Consider the following 11989-nt stretch of genomic DNA (forward strand, 5'->3'; position numbering starts at 1 on the left):
GGGAAGAAAAAGTCTCTTGCCTCTTCGGCAGGTCCAGACTTTTCCCCGGACTCCCTCCCGGCTAGCCGTGGCGCACTAACCCCCTGCAGGCTGTGTTCACGCCACCAACCCCAGTCCTCTCCCGGCGCTCCGACCGAAGCCCGAGCCTCAGCTCCCAGCCCCGCCCGCCCTGGCGGGTGAGCAGACAAGCCTCTCGGCCTGGTGAGTACTGGTCGGCACCGACCCTCCGTGCGGGGAATCTCTCTGCTTTGCCCTCTGCACCCCTGTTGCTGTGCTCTCCTCCGCGGCGCCGAAGCTTTCCCCCTCCGCCACCCGCAGTCTCCGCCCGCGAAGGGGCTTCCTAGTGTGTGGAAAGCTTTTCTCCTTCACAGCTCCCTCCCACTGGTGCAGGTCCCGTCCCTGTTCTTTTGTCTCTGCTTTTTCTTTTTTCTTTTGCCCTACCCAGGTACGTGGGGAGTTTCTTGCCTTTTGGGAGGTCTGAGGTCTTCTGCCAGCGTTCAGTAGGTGTTCTGTAGGAGTTGTTCCTCATGTAGATGTATTTCTGATGTATTTGTAGAGAGGAAGGTGATCTCCGCGTCTTACGCTTCCGCCATCTTGAAGCTCCTCCCCCTAGGATGCATCATTTTTTAGATGGAAAATTATATTTTATTTTTTATTGAAGTATAGTTGATTTACAATATTGCGTTCGTTTCAAGTATACAGCAAAATGATTCAGTTACATATATATTTTTTTCACATTATTTTCCATTATAGTTTATTACAAGATATTGAATATTGTTGCCTGTGTTAAACAGTAAATCCTTGTTGCTTATCTATTTTATACATAGTAGTGTGTATCTGTTAATCCCATACAGTAGTCCTAATTTATCTCTCTCCCCCTCCCTTTTTCCCTTTGGTAACCATAAGTTTGTTTTCTATGTCTGTGAGTCTGTTTCTGTTTTGTAAAGAGATTCATTTGTATTGTTAGATTCTACATATAAGTGATATATAATATTTCTCTTTCTTTGTCTGACTTATTTCACTTAGTACGATATTCTCCAAGTCCACCCAGGTTGCTGCCAAAGACAATATTTCATTCTTTTTTATGGCTGAGTAATATTCCATTTTATATATATACTACATCTTCTTTATCCATTCATCTGTTGATGGACACTTAGGTTGTTTTCAGGTCTTGGCTATTGTAAGTAGTGCTGTTATGAGCATTGGGAATGTACCTTTTTAGTGTTCTTAACACACATTGGCAAATTACTCTCCAGAAAGATTGTATCTAATCCTTTCCCCAGCAGCATGGGACAGCATCCATTTCTCCACAACATTATCTAATATTTTGTATGAAAGTATCTCTCACTGTTATTTTGGGTGGAATAGTAATGTGACTTTGCATTTTTATTACATTTTAGGGATTTCAACAGACACAATAGTACTTATTTTTCCCCAAGAATAAAATAGTTTAATTTTTCAGATTATTAAAATAACAAATGTTTATTATAAAAAATGAACATGATAGAAAAGTATAAGTGAGAAAGAAAGTTTCCCAAAATATCACCACTTAGAGATAACAATTGGTCTTCTGGTAAACATCTTTCCAAATATTAATCTCTGCCTATTAATATATATGGACAGAGAGACATCCTTTATTCCCATGGCTGTTATTTTGAGGTAACATGGCTTTGCATCTGTACTCCAAAGATTTCTGTGATGCTTCTTTAGTATGCAGAATTAACTGAAGGTCAGGACCGCAGTTAAGGGCTCTTTCTCTCCAAGTGTGCAAGGACGAGTCTGGGTGGAGGAAGATCTGTTTATGTTCCACGGTCTTATCTATGTGTAGAATTGACCCTGAAAAGAGTTGTGAGAATGTATGAAAGGGTCAGTGGTTACCCTAGCACTTGCTCAGACTTGAAAGGGAAACAGGGGACAATGCAAATGACTCTGAATTCCCCCCTTTAAAAGAGATGCAGGGCTCCTATGTAAAACTTGTGGTAATCTACCCTCTGCAGCTGCCAATGCAGACAGTGTTTCCTAAACAGTGAAGGCCCAGGTTCAGGCAGCAGGAGGGCCATCTATTAGCCCAGCTGCCTCACAGTGTTTTGATGAATCTAACATGTTTTGAAAACTGAAGCCTTCTAGAACTTCCTTTTACAGTTAAAAATATAAACATTTAATGCCATTTCATTTTAAATGTTTCTTCCCTAATCTATTTGTTGTGATAGATTTTTCTTGGCAAGTGTGGCTTTGTCAACGTGGTACTTTCAAAGGAATTCATCTCCCTCCATGACGAGGGTTCCTATGGCTGATACTCAGGGTGAACATTTGTCTCTTTGACTGCTCGTCATCCGAACACCCTTCCTCTTGTCAGGGAAGCCCCTTCAATGGCAATCAGACACTCTCAGCCAGGACTGGCTTAGCTTCCACCTGCCTCCTTGGCACTGGTGTATCACTGAGCTGTGTAGCTGGATCCACACCCAGCCCTGGAGTTGGCCACACCACATCCTTCTGATGCCACTTCCCCTTCTCCCAGTCACAACAACCCTTCCAGGCCTGCCGGCAACTTTTTTTCCTTCCTGGTTTTGGGGTGGAGTGGACACAGGGAAGACAGACATTTGGGGATCCTTCTCTGTCCCTCCTCAGGTTAGCCTGTCCACACCGACATAGCACAACTCCACTTCCAGTTACAACTGGCTCAACATGATGGGGGTGTGTGTTGATGAGGGAATTGGGAGAAAGCAGGATAGGGACGTCTTCTCACTGAGGTACAAGGGTTCACTTACATGAGAGGCCCATGTTCTCCTTCTGTTGTATCTGCTGTCACAACACCACCTGGGATTCAGCCCAAGGAGGCTCTGGGGACAAGACTTTTGGGTTTGTGTGTGTGTGTGTGTGTGTGTGTGTGTGTGTAGGCATATATGCAGACATTCTGCATGTTATATGGTTCATATTTATTGAGCATGTGCCAATATGCTCCAATATTTATTGAACTATGTGCCAAGGCCATACATTTTAGTTCACTAAATCCTCACAGTGATCCCGTGAGGTAGGAACTCAATGTACTATTAATGAACTCTGTGTTATGGATAAGGAAACCAAGTCACAAAAAGGTAAAGTAACTTGACTGGAGTCCCACAGCTAGGAAGTGGTAGAGTCAGAATTCAAAACCAGGCAGCCTAAATCTAGCCTGCACTCTTCATTATAATGTACTTTTTTCCTATAAATATTGTCTATTATCACCACTATTCTATATTATAGTTGTCTCAGTACTATCTCAATAAATTTTTTTAAGTGATGGAATTATTCTCAGATCATCTTTGCATGCAGATGCGCAAGGCTCCGAATGAGATTGTACAAAAAAAAATGACATGACGGTGGAGACGGAAATATGGTGGGGCTACCCTCTCCAAGGCGTTTTCGGCAGGGAAAAAATTTTTTTTTCACATCTTCTTACCTTTTATTGAAAAAAATTTTAGAAAATGGCAGTTAATATTGGGCACAAACAAATCAACAGTGGAAAACACAGACAAGAGAAATCTAAGAATGCTTTTGGCTTCTTAAATTGGTTAAAAGCACAAAACGCGGGCTTCCCTGGTGGCGGCGCAGTGGTTGAGAGTCCGCCTGCCGATGCAGGGGACGCGGGCTCGTGCCCCGGTCTGGGAGGATCCCACGTGCCGCGGAGCGGCTGGGCCCGGGAGCCATGGCCGCTGAGCCTGCATGTCCGGAACCTGTGCTCCGCAGCGGTGAGAGGCCCGCGTACCGCAAAAAAAAAAAAAAAAAAAAAAAGCACAAAACGCAACAGGCAGAAAGTCTCTTTTAAACAAATTAAAAAGCTGTGGGCTTTTTTTCCACAATTTTCCCCAAGTCAGGTATATACATACCCCAAAAAATGGTGTGTGAAGGAAAACTGTCGTATACAAGGAGTTGTATTCTGAATTAAGGGAAACAGCTGTTGAAATGGGAATTAACACAGTCATGTCAGCAACAGGTTAACAGTTTAAAAAATCGAGTCTTCAGATGCCAGCAGGGAACTGTTGAATAGCTAAAAACCTTGTGCAGGCTCTGGTCTCCAGTTCTTCCCTTCATTTTTCATTCATATTTCCATCAAGAAACTGAGACTTTTTACTGGTCTTTTTCCCTCTATTATTTTAAAGTGATAAGATTTGTGTATCTCAGTGGTTCTCAAATTTTAGTGTGTCCAAACCACCTGGAGGGCTTGTTAAAAGACACTGGTCCCAGAATTTCTGATTGAGGCCTGAGAATTTGCATTTCCAACCAGTCCCCAGGTGACATTGATGCTGTTGCTCTAGGGACCACACTTCCAGGAACCACTGGTATAGATCTAAGAAGGGCACTGCAGCTGGAGTCTCTCTCTCTTATGGATTTATTTAAAGGTACCTGCGGGATCTAGGTATCGTGCCTTCAGCCCTGGATTAATTTATCCCTTTTCATCAGACTCTGATTTATGAAATGATCTAAACTCATCTCTCAGTTGTACACTGGGCCCCAAATTACCTCTGCGATCCTGTATTCGTGTGTTAGACTCTACTTATAACCTACACGTTAATCCGCTAATTGTTGGTGAACACTTATTAGATGCCTGGTGCTGTGGAAGATGCTGGAATTGCATATTGAAGAAAACCAAACACCGCTGGTACCACAAGAAGCTTACAACAGGTAGGAATCAAATACTATTCAAAAGATAAACATAAAATTCAACCGTATTAAGTGCTAAGAAGGAAAAGGCCATGGGCTCTGTGATATTAAAGTTGGAGGTCTGTCTTAGATACAACTATTTTGATTCTCTTTCTCTTCTATTACTAGGTGGAAACTAAGGAGAATCTGAAAAGTTGAGTCAACACAATTTCCCCAGAGGCAAGGTGGAAGAGGAAAAGAGTCCCACGGCCATGTGTAATAACAGAGAGAAGACCAACTTGCTCAGCAGATCAGTTGACTTCTGGTGACCCAGCCTTCTAGGATTATTCCCTATCTCAAGTTCCGGAATCGGTTAGTCATATGGCATCTAGACACATGGAGGTTGTTTAGGAAGGACCTTTGATAATGACATAATGGTGAGATGTAGCCAACTAAATGCCCCCTGCTCCCTCTAAAAGTTGGAAGAATGGCTACACTTGGCAATTTCTTTTTATTTTCAACTTTTAACTTTTAAAATTTGTTTCAAAGTTAAACCCAAGACACATTGACTTCATAGGAAGTCCACTGAGAAATGTTTTTCTAGGCTTCCCCTCAGTCTCCCTCAACAGAGCATGTGCATGTTAATTACTTTCATTTTCCAATCACTGCTGTCCCACCACTCTACCAAGATCACCTCAACTGTGTGTGTTGTATTCTGAATGTTCTTAGTTTTACCCTAATTTCACTAACTGCAAAAGATTTTCTGGGATAAACTCCCACTTGAATCCTTTTGCTACTATATTTATAAAATAAAAATAAAGCATCTAAAATTGCAAATGTCTTTTGAATCAGAATCTTATTTACAAGAATTTACCTCACACATATACTTGTATATGTGACAAAGATGAATGTACATTTTATTGTGGTATCATTTCTATTGACGCACAAAGACTGAAAAAACCTAAATGACCTTTCAGCGGGAAGACAGTTTATATAATTTGTACTATATCCTTATAAATCATGGGAATCAAAGTTTTAAAAATATGAGGTCCCTCTACATACACATCTACTGTGAAATGAGTTTTAAGTTAATAAGTAAAAAAAAAAAAGCAAGATTCAGAACAGTATATGTGGGGACTTCCCTGGCAGCGCAGTGATTAAGAATCTGCCTGCCAATGCAGGGGACACGGGTTCGAGCCCTGATCCAGGAAGATCTCACATGCCACGGAGCAACTAAGCCCTTGTGCCACAACTACTGAGCCTGCGCTCTAGAGCCTGCGAGCCACAACTACTGAGCCCGCGTGCCACAATTACTGAGCCCATGTGCCTAGAGCCTGTGCTCTGCAACAAGATAAGCCACCATCATGAGAAACCCGTTCACTGCAACGAAGAGTAGCCCCCGCTCGCCGCAACTAGAGAAAGCCCATGCACAGCAACGAAGACCCAGCACAGCCAAAAATAAATAAAATAATTTTAAAAACTTTAAAAAAAAATAAAGTTTACTGTTTTGACGGAAAGCACGTGAAAAGCAGTGATTCATCTTTCTGCCCATGCCCAAGTATCAGAGAAAATTAACTCTTAGCTAGTGAATAACCAACAACCCAACATCTCAGCCTATATTGGCTTTAATCTTCTTTATTATTCTTTTCTCAAAATTGAGATTGCAATAGCTCTTTTTTTATGTTGTCTTAATTTTATTTATTTATTTTTTTAATTTAAATTTTTATTGAAGTATAGTTGGTTTACAATGTTGTGTTAGTTTCAGGGGTACAGCAAAGTGATTCAGATGTATATATATATTCCTTTTCAGATTCTTTTCCATTATAGGTTATTACAAGATATTGAGTATAGTTCCCTGTGCTATACAGTAAGTCTTTGTTGGTTGCAATAGCTCTTAATATGTCCCTGAGGTTAGTAAATTACAATTTTCACTATACTGCATATTGTAAGGGAAATATGTTCTGTCAAAATTTTTGAGAATTTAGACATTTGCAAAGGAGATTTGGAACATCTTTCTGTAATTACTGTGCACTGTGACAAGTACATATTTAATATCTTAGGCTATTCCTAGGGAAGGGGGAGACAGGTAGCAAAGGTTTTGTGAGGAAAATAACAAATAAAGCAAAGATCCCATTTTCAGCACGAAAAGCATTTCCTCTGTTCTGTCCAAAAAGATCAGACTCCTTACAAGACTAAGTAATGCAAAGATTGGCTCCTAAAGAGGAGAATTTTCCCCCAGAGTGTGATTTAGGGTTAGCTCTATAATCTAGGGCACACCTTCTTTCAAGGGACACGTTCTTGACTGCAGAGAATTAAAAATGTAGCCGAACCCGACTTTTCTAGCAGGCTCTGGACCCTGGAAAAGCTCCATGGTGCAACTGGAGAAAAAAAAAAAAAAAATAGGCCAGTTGGCAGCCAGGACTAAGGTCGGTGAGATTAGGGGAAAGGAACCTGGACCAAGTCTCTAAATGGTTCTTCATGCCAAGGGCTGACCAGTGGTCTTCAGTGGCATGCCGTACTTTAATCAAAGCATCTATGAGAATATTATATTTAAATAAAGCACAGATAAGAAGAGCATTGCTCTGCACCCTACAAAAAATGCCGCCTGACCTACTGTACCACAGGAGCATAATGAAAATACTTTGTTTTGAATGGTTTCAGCTAGGCAATCTGAGTGCATAGCAAGTTGCATGTTGAACTTGAGTTGTGCAAATTTGGAAAATCTTTTGTAAGTTTGTGGAAGTTAGATTTCTTTCTCTTGGCAAATGTAATTTTGTGTATGACCGTATGTGTAACATTTTTAGTGTTTAAGAACTGACATACCTGTATACTTTGTTAAAGAGTAAGAAGAGGAAGTACCAACTTTGGTTAGTTCTACTCTTTTTTTTTTCTGCTTCTTTTTTGTTTGTTGTATATTTTTAGATTCCATATATAAGTGATATCACACAGTATTTGTCTTTCTCTGTCTGACTTATTTTAATTCTACTCTTAATAATTAAATCAGTCATTGCTATTTTCCCTTTAGAACATCCTGTGACCTTGAACAGTACTGAGTTCAGCCTAATACGGTCTCCTGGCTAAAAAACTATCTGTCAATTATCATTGCTTTCAACAGAATCTAAAGGTTAGACTGATCAAATGAAGTGTAGTCTGGATAATCAGGTTCCATGAATAACTCAAATGGTAAATCTGGTTTTCTTTCAAAAATTAATACTTTATAAAATAAAATTTTATTCCTAAACTGAGCAGAGTCAACTTCATGCCTTTTAATGATGCTTAAAATGTACATTGTAGCAAAACCCATATTTATCCTGAAAATATGTCAACAACTTATGAAGGGATATTTGCAGTGAATGAAATTATCTTTTTCAAACAATTTTTGAGTTTACATGTGGATCAGCTATTTTGACTGATAAACTCATTCTTTTTTTTCATTTATTTTATTTTTTTAATTTTTGGCTGTGTTGGGACTTTGTTGCTACATGCGGGCTTTTCTCTAGTTGCGGTGAGCGGGGGATACTCTTTGTTGCGGTGCACAGGCTTCTCATTGCGGTGGCTTCTCTTGTTGCAGAGCACGGGCTCTAGGCGCGTGGGCTTCAGTAGCTGTGGCACATGGGCTCAGTAGTTGTGGCTTGCGGGCCCTAGAGCGCAGGCTCAGTAGTTGTGGCGCATGGGCTTAGTTGCTCCGCGGCATGTGGGATCTTCCTGGACCAGGGATTGAACCTGTGTCCCCTGCATTGGCAGGCAGATTCTTAACCACTGCACCACCAGGGAAGCCTGATAAACTCATTCTTGTTAATCTAACAACAAATAGATTCAAATAAATATCTGGCTTAATTGATGTTTTTGATTGAGTTGACTTATTGCTTAAAGCATTTAGCCAGACTGACTTCTTTTGCTATTTAGTAGTCACCACTACTATATTTAAGGTTTGATTTGCAGTCTAGATAAGCCAAGAAGCCCAGAGTGATCACCTCATGATTTTAAAGGTGACTCCATCACAGGGAAAAAACCAGAGGACAAAGTTGGAAGATTGTCTTCTGTAATATCTAGAGTACAAGATTTCTTAAGGAGAAAAATCTAGAAGTGCGCTATTATATTGCTAAAGACATATTGGGTGGTTGCTAACTTCCTTCAAAACTGAAACTTGAATGTTCATGCTTACAGCATGAATGACTGTTGTTCATTGCACAATGAAATGTACCGTGTGCCTCACGTAAGCAGACTGTGAGCATGTGATTAATCTCAGCATCCTCTTTGACACGAGGCAGATGATACAACATGACTGATGAGGGATCCGTTCCTTCTGGTAGTTTTAATGCAATGGGGCAAGATGATAATAGGGAAGTAAAAGAGGAAGCCAAATACACAATATATTTTTTAAAAATTGTGCCTTCTGTTTTACACACTGTACTTTTGGTCTCGTTTGTAAGCGTGAGAAAGGAAGTATGAGGTGGAATTTGAATCAGCTTCTCCTTTCAACGTTGGTCATTCCCTTAACAAGAGTGTTTCTGTGCCTTGGTTCATCCCTCAGCAAGAAGGAGGGAGACGTGAGACAGGAGTGTGACTCGCATTTCCTGAGTGTTTGTTCTGTGCCAGCCTGGTTCTGGGCACTTTACCTATGACATCACTGACTCAGAGTGGCACGACCAGTAGTGTTAAGGGTGGACCCTGGGAGCAGGGTCCCTGATTGGAGTCCTAGTTCAGCCATTCACTCCTGTGACTTTGGGCAAGTTATCCACTATTCCTACCAACTCACACTCATTGAGCTTTTCCCCTGAACTAGACACTGTATCAAGTGTTTTTCTTATTTATTTATTTGGATCCTCACAACATCCTTATCATAAGGTTGTACTGTCGTTATTTTGAAGACATTCAAGGTAAAGAGAAGTTAAGGGAGGGAGACTGGTGTAAAGATTAAAATCATCTGGTTCTAGAGCAACACTGCTCATGTTCACATCACAGCTAGACCACTTATTAGTTGTGTCAGTTTAGGCAAGTTATTTAACCTCTCTGGAGACACATAGAGCATACTTTGAACAGTGCTGGGCACACAGGAAAAGCTTAGTGAATGTCAGCTATTATTGTAGTTTGGTGAAATGGCAGGTATCCCTGTTTGCAAAATATATTTACTGCTTGGTTTTGAGTATCCAAGAGATGGAACAGACATCTTGTCTTTAGGACTGTGATTTGAGGCCAGTCACTGTACAGCACACACAGGTATGTGTATGAGGGTATTCAGGACTGTGCATCCTCTCTCTGGTCTGTCTCTTTTCTACCAAGAACTCTTTTGGTTCCTCTTTTGGGTTGGCGTGGGGATGAGTGCGAAGGGGAGGGTACCATGCCTTTGTGATGTCTCTGAAGAGCAAACCAGGGCTGCAGTAAGGAGTGTCATTGAGTGTGTGGTTGGTCGTCCCCAAGTCCAAGGCCACCAGCATCGTGACAACAGGAGTGTCTGCAACGTGTAACACACCCAGTGGAAAGAAACCTCATTAACTCAGAATTTTGTTTAGGGTACTCTTTATTTGTGATCAAAACTCTGAAGCCCAATGGTAGGGACCATAAAATAAATGAAGACATCTCTATCTTATAATACTTAGAGGATCCTTTAACTCAAGATTTGTGAACATGGCAAAAAGATTAGTTTAAAAAGATGGAAACTCTCACTCTTGTAATGACAAATTCATGAAGTACTTATTGATCACAATAAAGTGATGAATAGGGTTTGTGTTTAAGCTCATTTTCAATACTAGTTCTTAAATTTTAAAAAGTTACCTTTAATTATCAAACTAATGAAGACTCATAAGAAAAGACAGTCAATATAAGGGCAGTTGTCTTTCTTTTTTTTTTTTTTAGTAGAACATAAAGAAATTCATTCATGCTTCTCCTTATGAATTGCTACTCTTCCTAAGACTCTTTAATTTTGAAGGAGCTGTCAGCCATGATGGCTGTGGATGAAGAGACTTCTTCCAGGACCAGCCCAGGTCCCCTGCCACTTTGACGAATCTGAAGAGTGAGGTCCCTGGCTTGGCAACCCCTAAAGCCAATGAGCCGCTAGAGACCCACAATCAGGAATGCACTTCCCCATTTCTGTTTGACGTCGCTACTTTTTTCTTTTCCTCAGCCCACCTCTTCTCTGGGTCTGACCCTCAGCCTATTATGACTTAGGTTTGGCCCGAGAACATAGAAGAATCTTCAGATGGAGACAATAATCTTGGAAACAAAATGGCAACATCATTTGAGTGGTTTCCATGGATTTTCTTTGGAGATAGTTGATTGAGCATCTCCTAAGCCACCTGAATGGTTCAAAATGCAGAGTTCAGTATTTCCTATCTGACTAGGGTTAGGTCTTTATCGAGATCACCATGGCAATCTGTTCTGAAGTATGAAAAGGGCCTGTTTAAGGCCAGCTATTAAAGAGAAGGCACGTACCCAGGTTTGGCACATAGACTGGTATCTGCTCCTTTCTAAAGACAGCACTTTCTGTTTCCAAAGTGAAAATAGATAAACAAATTTTATTTATTTATTTATTTTATAAATTTATTTATTTATTTTATTTTTGGCTGCATTGGGTCTTTGTTGCTGCGCATGGGCTTTCTCAAGTTGTGGCGAGCAGGGGTTACTCTTCGTTGTGGTGCAGCCTTTTCAATGTGGTGGCTTCTCTTGTTGTGGAGCACGGGATCTAGGGCGCGCAGGCTTCAGTAGTTGTGGCGCACGGGCTTAGTTGCTCTGTGGCATATGGCATCTTCCCGGACCAGGGCTCGAACCCGTGTCTCCTGTATTGGCAGGCGGATTCTTAACCACTGCACCACCAGGGAAGTCCTTTTCTGTCAAGTGTCAGACTACCAATCATCCAGATGTCCACAGGCCAGAACGCCGAGCGTAGACAAGTCTCTCTTCTCTCTGCCACCTAATGACACAAACGTGACAGGGCAGAACAAATTTTAAATGACCTGATAAGGATAATCAAATAGTGTATTGAGAAGTTAAAGAATGACTATTCCCCAGGGAGTTAAATTATAATACTTAAGTTTACCTTCACTGTATTTTCTAATGTTCAAGATTACTTTAAAGGATCCTATAAATATCAAAATAGTAAAATAAAATAGGGTGAGATTATTCCCTAAAGGTCAGAAAAAATATAAATAAAGGATTAAACTAAATGGCTTCTGGACACTGTTGGCAATGACTAGTTCGTTTCTAGTATATGGGTGCTCTGGAAGGGATGGAGCGCAAAGGAGGGTCTAGAACTGGCTCTTCCCCATCTCATCTCAGTGTTCCTGCTTCCCACCCTGTCTCCCCTACTCCTCCTGCAACAGACAGGATATCCTGGGTTTGCGGAGCATCACCTTAGCTGGAGACCCAGGGT

The 11989-nt window shown here is 41.0% G+C and overlaps 1 non-coding gene across 1 annotated transcript; it reads right to left on the reverse strand.

The window, feature by feature from the left end:
- Positions 1–11453: 11453 nt before the first annotated feature.
- Positions 11454–11587, reverse strand: LOC132520120 (small nucleolar RNA SNORA17). Its single transcript, XR_009540484.1, has one exon. It is a non-coding gene; the product is annotated as a small nucleolar RNA SNORA17 (small nucleolar RNA).
- Between the last annotated feature and the right edge of the window lie 402 nt (positions 11588–11989).

This window comes from Lagenorhynchus albirostris, chromosome 4, assembly GCF_949774975.1.
Source record: "Lagenorhynchus albirostris chromosome 4, mLagAlb1.1, whole genome shotgun sequence".
NCBI lineage: Eukaryota > Metazoa > Chordata > Mammalia > Artiodactyla > Delphinidae > Lagenorhynchus > Lagenorhynchus albirostris.